The following is a 13,038-nucleotide window of genomic DNA, read 5'->3' as shown; positions in this document are numbered from 1 at the left end:
ACAAAGTTTATAAAATTATTTAAAACAACAGATAAACAATATTTTATGGGGGATGAAGGAAAAGAAAAACAATTGTTTTAAGACTTTCATAAATGCCTTATTTTCAAAAATTATACAGTTATGAGACATTAAAAATATGCTAAAAATAATCTCTTCTTCCATAATGCCTATTGACCTACTTGAATTACATAAAATAATAAGTATTCTTCTTAAAGAAGTTGAGTCCACACTACCATTAGATAGTCTATTCCTGGATTTATGTATTTAATTTTGGATTTTTTGCTTTTACAAGCAAACCTCGTTATGCCTTTTGGTTTAGTTCATGTCTGTCTTCTGTAGGGTAGAAATATTCTTTTAAAATAATTTTGTAGGGCTTCTCGGGTATAAGGCACAAAAGTCACCTCTGTATATGTTGAGTCAGAGAAGGCTAGAAAGTGCAAGTTGTACTGTTAGACTGGAGCCTTCAGGCTTCTTTTTGGCAGTTTTTCTGCGGTCATTTCTTTTTCAGCTTTGGGTCTGTTGACGGAGCATTTGTTTGTTCTACATGTGAAAAGTCAGAGTGGATCTTGGCACCACTTATGTTCTTTTTCCATATCTGTTTTGGCCTTTTCTTAGTTTCTCTTCTAGCTCAAAGTTACTAACCACATTTGGCATCTGGAGTAAAGAAAGTTCAAGGCAGTATGTCCCAACAGCCATCAAAGTTGTCCAAAAATTGAGAGAGTCACTATGTGCAAATTCAAAATCATACACTAGGAATCTAGGAATCAAGACAAATCAAACATGGCATGACTAAATGTAATCCGGTGAAGCTTGACACACATTGATTATTTCATGCTGATTCACTTAAGTATATGACTAATCAGGTAGAGCTAACGCAGTAGCAAACTGAAGAGGGAGCGAGGGTTGGGGAAATCAAAAAAGTTGGAGAATTTATCAGTAACTGAGAAAACATTTTGCTCAACACTTTTAATTTATTGCACAAATTCATTGGATAGCTTCCTTCTATTGCTCTGAGAACAAATAATCAGCCTAAACAATCAGAGATGTGTCTATACTAGTCTTTTCCCCTATATCTTTCAACCATTATTATTAGTGAGGAAGCAGTCGTCGTGGTAGCTGATACAGTATTACTAGCACCAGTAGCTCTTGGTATGCCTGATTGCAGGTAGCGTGGGGTCAAATGTAGATGTAACATTCCCATAGTAAACCTCTACAGTTTCTTGTAGTAATAGAATTATTCTAGTTTAAATCAAGGCTCAGGAAGCTTCAGGCTAAGATTCCACAAAAATATTGACACGCCAAAAGTGGATCTGTAGATGGCTTAAACATCTAAATCCAAGACTGTGATTCTCAAAGGCCATATTTTTTGGCAGTGGAAGTCCTGTAATGCAGACGATTTTGTTCTTTTCAGTGACTGCCATCTTTTTCAGATCAAGAATGGTAGTTGATTGAAACTTAAATTTAATCAGTAGACTGAAAATCTGTATTTCTCTGCCCAAATGCTTTACATTAACTTCAGACAAAATATGGTTGTTTTGGCCACTTCCTTTACATTTACAGGGTAAGTAGGAGAGTTCAGCTATCCTCTGGTTTGTCCTCTAGAACTGAATGATTAGAACATTTCCATAGAATATGGGGACAAGGGGCTCAAGACTTTCCACAAAATGAATGAACTGAAATCCACATCTCCCTAGAAAGTGTCTTAACATAAGGATGTGAGTCTGTATGGTAATATTGTTCTGGTACAGGGCACTGCCCTTCTTTTGAAACTAGGACAGTTTAAGTAGTGCTTCCTGAAATATTCCTGCGTATTTTAAATTAAATGATCATTTTATGTAGCTGCAGAAACAGCCAGGCTTATGCAAGATATTTTTTTGTTTATTGTTTTTAAGCTTTTAAGTTAAAAAATATACCAACATGATTAATTTAAACTCTAAACTAAACAACTCCTTGCAAAGGCTGCTTTCTTATCCTGTTGAGAATAAAACAAAACCTGAAATTGTCACATCCAATTAGAAAATCCATTTTGTTATAACTGGGGATTATTATTGCATCTAGTTTTGGCTAAAATAAGCTTCAGGAAGAGCGTAGAATATGAGATAAGAGGAATAGATGTGGAAGTAAAGTAGAAAGATCTGTGAGTCTATTGAATTCTTTTTTCGGCTTGCTGTTCGTTTAAGTTCTATCAGCACGAAATGTCAGTACATTAATTAGTAGTGACGTGTGTTCACAAAGGTTTTGTTGTATGGGAAAAAATAGGTAAATAAATGCAACTGAATATTAGCATGAGTTGAGACGACTGTTTTTCTGGAATTTGAAAACATTTTCTGGTCACAGAATTCAACAGAATTTTCAATGCTGTAATTATGAAAGGCACATGGAGTCAGAATTACTGTAGAATCAGAACTAGAGAGAAAGAGATAGAAAATGAGAAAAGAATATAAACACACGTCATGTAGTAACCACAATTTAGTAAACCAGAAAGTGAAAGTGCAGATGGAGTATTCAGTCATAGGGAAGTTGCAACTAAACATCTGTTTCTTCCAAATTTCCAAAGAAAAACATGTCTTATGCCCAGATGTTTCAAAAACTAGACTATCCAAAATACGTCAGAAAATGTCAACTTCATATTCAAATTTTAAGAACTCAGTTTGTATGTTTATAGATTGTCTTTAGTATAGTGAATGGCAAATAAACAATAGTCAACAAAAACGCAGATTTAACCCTTATGACTGCATTTTTCCTTTCATTTCAGAGACAACATGAAATATATCATGGGTTTCATCTACATGTACTAATGATGAAGGCCAATATCCTGACTTTTGAACAGTGCTATTCTGGAATGATCTTCTGTTTCCTAAGAATTCTAGACAGAAATAATCAAAACCATTATTACTCAAAGGTCAAGTACTGAACTAAGTCTTCGACCCATACTTTACTCTGTAATATACCCTTTACTTCAGTTGGGAGACAATAATGTGAAGGATTCTGCTGTTTAAACATAGGCATCCACATCATTTTAGATGCTTCAAGGAATCTTAGGATATCCATTGACTGATATGACACAGGGCGTTGAAGAAACCCATATTTTCTGGAGGAGCAGTGAAAAAGTAACCCTAAATGCAACCCTGAGGAATAAGTCTGTCCTAATGCCATAAATGGAGATTTCCAGTAGATAGGTTTCTCTATGGCATAAAGAATGTTAGATCCTGTTAATAGTCCTAACAATCCTGAGACCCAAGAATTATGTGGAGTGATAGACCATATCACCCCATGTGTGTCATACATATGCATAAGTGGAGACAAAGAATTATTGAGTTCATGGTAGCATGTAATGTTTGAGATCACATAAACAATTAATTCTTAATCCATTGTGAAGTTATTTTAGATTAAGCATAGTGCTCTCTCACCTCAGAGCAACTCATGCTAAAGGCATCCTGGGCATGGAATAATATAAGGTAATAAATCAAAAATAATTTAAATATTTTGTCTGACATACCAGGATGTTTACAGCTACAGAGAATGAAATGAATTATTACCTCAGGATGACTCCAAGAAGGTACTATGTTTGTATTTGGAAGATTAAAGTCTTAAAAAAATATTGCCTCTGGCGTATGAATCTGCTGTTCATTTTGGTTTACTTAATGGATTTGTTATTAACATTTAACTTAGCTGTGGTAACTGTATACCAATAATTGCTGTATAGATACTTTACTGCACAAGTATAATTAAGTGACTATTCATGCACCTTCAGCAGGATTTTAGCTCCTCGTTTTTTTCCTAAATGCTAACACTGGCATATAAATTTTTCATGCTGTTGGAAAATACTCTGAAGATCAGGTTTCTGAGTTTTTATTAACCTGTTTTTCACTTTGCAAGAAGTTTTTACTAAAATAGCTCCAAAATTTTCTTGAATGGCATTTCTCACAAAAATTACTGTTAAACTGCATCCTTAAATTTGCACAGTTTCCAGAAAAAATACCAGTAGCACGCTCAAGCTAACTGAAAAATGGTATTTGGTACCAAAGTGTCTTTACTATTTCTTTTGGGTTTGATTTCAGAAAGTTTTGCTTCTGTTATATGTTCTTGCGTGTGCCTGTTGGCTGTGTGAGTTCACACTGATGATACGTGTGGCTCGCCGTAGCAAACCGAGATAACGCTCGAAGTCTGCCCCTTATAGTAGTTGTAAGTTTGCCCGTTTGAAGTGTTCCATTTACAGTCATGCAGGGGAGGAATTATCCAGAGCAACAGAAGTAGAACCAGCAGCCCCTTAAGAGAATTATCTAGAAGAGCAGGCTGAATGCATGGATAGGTATACTTTTTGACTGATGAAAAAGAAGATTGGGAGTTATTAATTTGAGTAGTCTCAAGGAAGAGAGAGGTCTCTGATAATGCAATATTACTGCCTGATCTGGCAACCTCGTAGTTCCCAAAGCCACGAGCTGTGTTTATGGTTCTAGGAACAGCGGTACAGGCCGTTCACAGGCAGCATTCCTCCAAGTAGTACTTCAGAAGTAGAAACAGAAAGAAGTCCTCTACTTCTGGAAGCTTGCTAAGTGGAACAGCTAATCTGGATGTTTTGTGGCAGGAATTCCAAGAATCAGTGAATATGAATTAGCCTAAGCCAAACTCTGAACTTGCGGCACATCCTGTCACTTTGAGAATATTGATGATGTGGAAGGAAAGCATGTCCAATCAGTCTAGGATCACACGAGATAACTTCTCCAAAGTCTCAGCAGTTGCCAATTCATTCTGTAACAGTGATCTGCTTTTAGTTCAATTCTGGTAAGAATGTCTTTTTTTTTTTTTTTTTTTTTTTCCACAACATCTGGCCAGAGGAGTTCCCTACTAGGAGGAACAAACAAATTTAAAACAATCACAGAACGACTATGCCTCAGAGTTACTTTGTGGAAAAAGGAGGCAAGCGTTGTGTCCGCTAGCAATCTGAACATAACACTAATTTTTGGTTCTCATGACTTCACCAGCTCATTCCAACAGCATGGCTCAACAGACTTTAACAAGTCTTTTCAGATGCAGCAAAAATATTGTTATAAACACGTCGGAACCATGAACTTGGCCATGTAATGTGTGTGGATGCTGGCCACAGTTATACTTTCTTCTTTGGAATAGCAGAAACATTAGATGCTTTGTTGCTTTGCAGCCTCCACTGACGGGTTCTCTATAGCCTCTTCCGTTAAAAAGGGCAGTTGCCTGGCTCTATAGTCCCTTAAGAAGAGAACTGGTATACAGTGATGATGTTGGCAGAGTACAACTTGTCACCTACCATGCCAACATTTGTCTGCAGGATGGTACTGCCTCTTAGATCAAATAAATAAAAACATGTGGTAAAGAGAACAGGTCCTAAAAGAACAGTTTACCAGGCAGTGCATTTGTAACAGATGAAGAACAGTCCCATCCCCAGTCTCTGTGGCAAAACAGATTGACAGGGATGGGCAGACCTGAGAAGCTTCTGTTGAGCTGAGAGTGTGACAATAAAACTTCAAAGGCAGCACAAAATAAGAAATGATGATAAATGAGAAATTTCCTAAAATGTTTGGAGACTTGTTTTCCAGGTGGATGACGTTGCTTTAAAACCCAAAGTGAGTCATACTATTTGCTCTTCTAGCAACCCGGCATTTCTGAGAATTCAGGAGCCAAACCACGGCTGCATCAGTTGCTACTTCCTTTCTTTTGTAAGGAAGCAGCAAAGAAAAAAAATGTCCCCCAAATCTGACAGTCATCATTAAAATCTATGTGTGTTCAAAACAGTATCCACATCAGAGAGTGTTAGTCTTTAAATTTTGCTAAAAAACTCCATTGAGCTTTTTTCAGTTGTAGTTTGAGCAACATAGGCTTCTGCTTTTTCATCCTGTTGATGGCACCATGAAAAGAGTCTAAAAAGATATGTTTCTCTAATTCTTTTAACCTAGCTGCTCTTTCTCTGGTTTCGACAGAAACAGACATATCATACACATTGTGTCTCATAATTGCATGCTGTCAAGTCAAAATAAATCCACACACCGCTCTCTAATTGTGAAAATGACAACCACAAGTACAAAAATGTTTCAGGAAATAAAAATCCGAAAGAAACCAAATTATCACTTAAAACCAACTGCAAAATAGCTGCTGAATGGTATAATTAATAACTCTTCATGCTTACAGTGTTCTTGTACAAATCAAAGTAATGATTTGATCTGAAAAAACTTAATCTCGTGAAACATATTGTTTTATGGAGTTTAAACTTTCTGTTAATACAAATTTAGTCACTACTTTGACCGTCTGGCAGTATTCTGTAGAGAATTCAGATTTCACATGCAACAGATAAGGATTTTAAAATCATATATAACCCATGCTGTTAGAAAAAGGTTGAACTGACTTCAGCTTTACATGCCTAGACAAATCTACTTGCTTACAAAAGCACATTCTCTAAGCTAGGACAAAGGACAGATAACCTCCAAGACCTTGTGGAACTATACAGAAAATAACAGGAACTAAACTGTCTAATATTGAAAACACAGTTTTTGCTGCTTGAGAAAATGTTCATAATGAATATTTCAGAAAAGAAATCAGTGGCTGTCTTGAAGAATTTAGGAGTGTGTTTCCTTGGGGGATATCTGATGCCAGATGATGTGTTTTGTGTTGAAGGTCTCCCAGACCACAAACAAAGGTACTGAAGGATTGCATATTAAAGAAGCCAGACTCATTGGTGTGACAGTTCAGAACAGAAAGACTTTGAACAAAAACCTGTGGTCAGCAGAGAAGGTATGACTGATGTAGATGCAGAATATTTCTTCAATAACATGAAGAAACTGAAGAAAAGATCCAAGATTTGGTATAGGAGACTAAGTTATAAACTTCATCTAGTATAAACTGTGAAAAGTAGCCATCCTTATGTTATATTATTTCTCCCTTGAATTTGCATGAATGCACAAGGAAACACAGTATTTCCAGTTTAAAATTGCTGTTGTTGGGGACATTCTAGCTGATCAGCTGCAGTTTTCAAAAGAGATGAAGGTAATACCTGAGGTATAACTCCATAGAAAGTAATAGAATAATAAAAAAATCCCATATATAATCAAATCAAAAAGCCAGTATTCCCCGGTGGCAGCAATGAACAGTTTGATATAAGAAACAAGGCACTACAGAATGGTTCTTTCCCTGTTATACACAAAAGGATCCAAAAAGTAAGGGAAAACTTATCTCTGGCTTAAGTTCAGATTTCCCCTTTAAAAAGCAGTTGTGTCCCCATGATTCAGACAATACTTCCAAGTAAGAGAGTCCTTCCTTGGCCATTGGGCAGGTCTTGAAGTTTCTGTCAAAGTGTCAAAATATGCAGCTGCAAGAAGTTGTGATGACTAAGATATAGAAAAGGAAGCAAAAAATGAGTTCTTTGTCTTGTCTCCTGAACCAGAATATTAGAAGAAAAAATGTTTTCAAAATATGTTTTGCTGTTTGCTGTCCTGAAATGAGCTTGATCCTTACTTTCCTCCTCCAATTCTCAGCAAAACTCCTTGTTCAAAAGGGATGTTTTCAAATATGTTTCAGAAAAGTGAAAGAAAGAAAGGAGTGTATTCACAACCGGAGAAAGAATATGTTTCCTTTTGCGGATGGCTACTGTATTTAGAGATGATGCAGGAGTATGGTTTTCTGTTCTGTTGGAGAGATTTTGAAATCATGCTCCTGAACGAGCATTCTGACTACCTGGGTACTGAATGGCTGTCTTAACTGCTCCTGTTACAGTCTCTCTTGTGGAAACTGCAGGAAAAAAAAAGCTTGACATGCAAAAAAAAGAGGAATAGCGACTCTATTTGGTCATTGGGACATTTATTATAGAAATGAGACATATTGATTTCCATTTCACTGCAGTGTTTTATTCCTTGCAAGGATAGGATGAGCACATCTTCCATTGCTAAGGATGTTCACTTAAGAGGTGGGAGATACAAATTGTAAGCAAATTGTGAAGTAATTTTTCAGACCTTTAATCTCAAACAGACTTCTTTATACAGGCTGGTGCTTGCTATTCATATATTTGAATTTCGGGAAGTAAAAAAATTCTTTTCATCCTTTTCTTATTTCTAAGGTGTGAAAGCATGCAGAATTTTTAATATTTTAATTATTTTCAGTAGTAGTATTATGATAGTTAACAAAAAGCCTACCAAACTTAACACATTCTACCAGAAAAAAGAATCTAGACACTGTGGACTAATTTACAGTATTTGTTTATATTTCTTTGCACACAGACACTGCTAAGTCTGTGTGTGGTTTTTTTGTTTATTTTGGTTTGGGGTTTTTTTTTTTTTTGACTGTCTCTCTCTAAATGCTTATTATTGGATGAACAAGCATTGTGCTTAATCCTGTTGTGGTTAAATGAGAAGATTTAGCAACTTCATTCCATGCTTTCATCTTTAGTTGTTGCACATCTCTTCCTACTGTTTGATCTGTCCAGAAGAAATTTTGTCCAGAACATAACCTATTTAATCAAAGGTTATGAGCACATGATTTTGGGTCCGATAACAAGAAGATTCTCTGCAGGTATGCATCATCTTAGTTGGAAGTGGTTTAGGAGGAGAAGTATGAAGCATTATTGATGATCATGGCATGCTTATAAATTGCTACTTGGAAGGAATAATGGAAAAAGGCAAATATGCCCTTAAAAATTACCCACCAGGAGAATTCCAGAGTAAAAGTTTAGGAGCTCTTGGTGTGTAGTCATCTGGAATAGTCAAAACTCCAGTCAGATGTGCAAAAAAATGAACTGAAGCTAGTTAGTTAATTTGCAGAATATGCTACTAGGGTGGCAGAGACCTGAGTAATGAGAAGAGCTGGAAGGGTGTGACACATTTAATTTTGCAAAAGGAAGGCTGACAGGGAATAAGATTGCCCTCCTCAGGGATAAACACCACAAGGAAACAGAGCTGTTTAACTTAAAGAACAATGCTGGCACGAGAACAAATAGATATAGGCTGACCCTGAAACATCTTGGACTGGATGTTAAAAGAATATTGCTTACTATTTATAAAGTGTTTTTCAAGAAGTCACAGCCAGCCTGCAAGGATGACCAACATACACCTGCACCTGAAGCAAAGGCATTTGCATCTCAAAGTGAGGAGGAATATCCCAAAAGAAGCAGAAAGCCTAACCCTTTAGGTATACTTCTCTAGAACCAGCTTAATTCCCTTTAAAAATCAGACTCCTCGAACAAGTCTGATCTTGTGTTGCTTTTATTAGCAAGGGTTCAGGTCTAAAGACTCTCTTTTAATCTCTCTTCCCAGCACATTATTCCTATCGCACGTTCCCACTAAGCTCCTAAAATTTAACTGATAGAAGTTGGTTTCTTCTGTAGTGTAACATGATTCAAGAAAAGGTCGTTGTCTTGATGCAGCATTTACTTGCTGATCTGCTACCAGTCTGCTATGCGTATCAGGTCATAACAAATGATCTGAGTAGTCACTTCTTGTATTAAAGTCCATTAATCTGAGGGTGACCTAATCCAAAGTTCACTGGAACCCAGGGGAGTCTTCCCGTGGTTTAATTTGTATTTAATAGTTAGTGAGCACATTTTTTAAAAATAGCAGATTATTTCAGCAACAGGGATTCTTGAGGTGCCAGCTATAAAAGCTGCCATCGAGCTTTGTTATGACATTTGCAAAGAGAAAGTAAAGAGGCTTTGAAAATTACATCGCTTTCAATAGATTGTTTACTTCTGGCTATTGAGATTATCTAAGATTTAGACCTCTGCCCAAGCTACATTGCAGAAGAGCACTAAGGGTTATAAACTTAAAATCACTCGTTTTTTTTTTAATAGTAGACTAATATGAGATGTATTCTCATATGCCGTAATGTTTTCCTTTCTGCTGACAGCATTATGCTTAGGAAAACTAAATCCAGATATTGGAGAGGTTTTCTAAGATATCCTCACTTGTTTATTTCCTAGAAAAAGGTTAAAGCATTTTAGTTTCCTGTTTTTCCTGAATTAACATATCACTGAGGTCTTAGTGATTTTTTTTGTAACTCAGAATTGGATAGAACTTCCTAAAATTTAAATTATGCCATTGCCTTAGATGATTTACAATCTAGTGAATCAATCCAGCACACATTAGGCTGAGCATAAACTAGTGGTTAAAGAAGAAAAATAAACATAGTTTCTAAACAGAATTAACGTAATTCTTAGAGTGACATCATGCAGTAATGCATTTGTCCAGCAAGGAATAGCCTATTTTCAAAAAGCCTGTTCTCATTAAAAAGCAGTAGATATTTTTATTTTCTCTCAAAAATATTGTGATTTTTGTGGTGCAGATAGCTCACAAGAGTGATTGCAAGAGCTAACCTGTTCCTATGACAGCCTTTCCTTATGCATATCCCATGTTTAGTAATTTATAAACTGACTCTGCATCTTTTCTTAAAGTCTGAAGAGCTGCATGGCCATCTATTTTCATAGAAACCACCTCTGTGCTTATATAAGGTTTGTTTAAATTCTGCCAAGCTGTTCAAGAGCTGTTATACAAAACCAAACAATTAGAAAAAAATCTTGGCACATTCACATTAAGTTTTATTTCCATGGAACATCATATTGAAAATTAAAAGAAATGCATTGAATTTACGGTTTGTTGTCTTGCTTTCCTCTGACAACTGATTAGTCATGCTCACAAAGTTTATAATAGCCTTCTGTACATATTTTGAGAATGTAAAAGTAAACTCAACAGCAAAATAGAAGTTACCTGTAATCTTTTGAAATGGAAAACCTTAGAAATTTAAACATTTTTGGTCACACTTTATCAGCTAAATCCCAGAAACTGGGAGCCAGAGTGGGAAGGCAGAAGAAAGGAAGCAAAGGAAAGAAAGTAGGTGAAAATAAATTTGAATTGCTCAGTCTTCACCGAATGAGCGTTTGCTGAGCCATAAATTGAAAAACAGTGTACACGTCCTATGGAGATCTGGAGTTTCTAGTACACATAGGTACAGAAGTGAATTTACTGAAGGAGAGGAAGACCACGAAGCCACTAATTCTCTTGCTACCAAGATGACATTTCATGTAATCCCAGTGTTATGCTGCGGCTTCTGTCTGATGCTTGACCCTCCACAAAGATAAATGAAGCAAAGATAGGATGTTAACAGCATGTAAGTAATGTTTCTCTCTTCTCTACTGCTGGCTGGCTACCATCATCCAACATAAACAAGGGAAGAGTCTCATCATGTAACTCTCTGTACTCTTTACTTCAGGGTTGTACATGTCCTTAAAGACATAAATGCTTTAAAAAAAGATAATTTTATTAATGTGCTATTAAAAATTTTACTTGCTTTTTTCTGAAATGAGCATGCTTAGTCAAGGGTACTTTCAGTCAACTGCAGTACATTCAGAATTTGTAATACATCAAGAGAGTGCAGAAAGTTTTCTCACACACCTGAATTGACGTGATTGTTTTAGGAAATGTACTACTTAATAGTAAAATAACAACTATGCTCTTAAAATGGAACAAGGAGGGATATTCGGTGCAGAAAGGAGATCAAAAGGAATCTGAAGGAAATGCAGACTTAAGCAGAAACAGCAACTTGTCTAGAGTAACTCTTGTTCCTTTCATTGATATAGGAGAAATACCCAGCACAGATAGTGGTGTTTGCTGTCTCGTGTTCCTGAATGTACCACGGAACTAGTGTGTGATCTGGGTTACTGGAAGTAATATTTGGGGCCTCAGAAGAAATTTTTCATTGCATCAAAGCTGACTATTGCACAATATTTTGTGGGTTTTTGTGTGCGTTTCATTAAGAATTAATAAGTGCAAGGAAGAGTAAGAAGGGAACTGAAAATTCACGATTCTGCTGTAGTATGTGGCCAGAGTCCTCTGGGAAGATCTCTGAGGGATTTCATGTGACCTGTCACAGTTTGTTGCATGCAAAAGCCTATAGGAAATAAGGAAGACCTGAAGTTATATTAGCCTGAGTTTCCCTTCATATGTGCCCTTACAATTCCTCACATGAGAAGTGAGAAGCTTAATAGGGGAACTAAATTATGTATCTTCATCTGAAAAGCATTAAGTCTGAATTTTAACATGTAGGCATTTCTCTGTGATGTGTTCTCTATGCAGTCTGAAACTTATCTTGTCAGTAAATGGCAGCCTCCGCTTTAAAATTCATCTGAAGTATCCTGATTGACAAACTAATTTATTGCTGAGAGGTGTTTACTGGCAGAGGTGAATGCAAAAGAAATAGAGAACAAGTGCGCTAGTAAGGGAAATATTAGAGAGACAAACTTTTAAGATCTTCCTGTTCTTCCCTGAGATCTGGAAGAACAAGCTGTAACTCTAACACATGCCTTGTGCTCTGTGTATCATCTCAGCAAACTTGTCATCTGTTAAGCTCTGACGCAGAGAAAAAGCTGTTTTCAGGCCTGTAACAATGTTTAGAGGGCTGCTTAGCAGTTTCCTATCACAAACAGATTTTTAAATGGCAGATTGATGCAGAAAATACTATTCAGATGATACAAATGATATATCGAGCATTTCTTAGTATTCTTAGTATCTTAGTATCGGTAATTTTTCAGATTAGGGTAAATTAGATCAGTAGCAATATTTAGACAAAAAAACCCTAGAAGCCTATGTAGTCACCACCAAGTGGATTACTTGCTTCCAGGGCTTCTCTGAGACTGTGCAAAGCAGGTCCCACATTACCAGTGCACCCAGCCCCTGGATGTTGTGAGAAGAATAAGGAATGTGCGTAACTCTGATACTACTTTCAATAAAACGTTTTGATTGTTTTCCAGGTAGGAGCCACTTTTCAAAACTGTTGTCCTGCTTCTGTACGCCTGTGCAGACTGTCCCTCCCCATCGGATGTTGCTTTACCACAAGGTGCTGTGTTTGTCTGTTGAGCAGCCGGGGGCAGCCTTTGCAGCAGATCCTGCGGCACTGGGGCTAAACGAGAATGGCTCTTCACACCACCATGTTCCCTTCTTTGGGAGTGCCTCACCCTTTTGAGTGTATCCAGTAAATATCAATGTCAGTAGATTGCACATGGCCCCGTCCTGCTTGGGGATATGGGGAGAA

Source organism: Cuculus canorus, chromosome 4 (genome assembly GCF_017976375.1).
Source record: "Cuculus canorus isolate bCucCan1 chromosome 4, bCucCan1.pri, whole genome shotgun sequence".
NCBI classification, from domain to species: domain Eukaryota; kingdom Metazoa; phylum Chordata; class Aves; order Cuculiformes; family Cuculidae; genus Cuculus; species Cuculus canorus.
Note: the sequence above shows the minus strand (reverse complement) of the source record.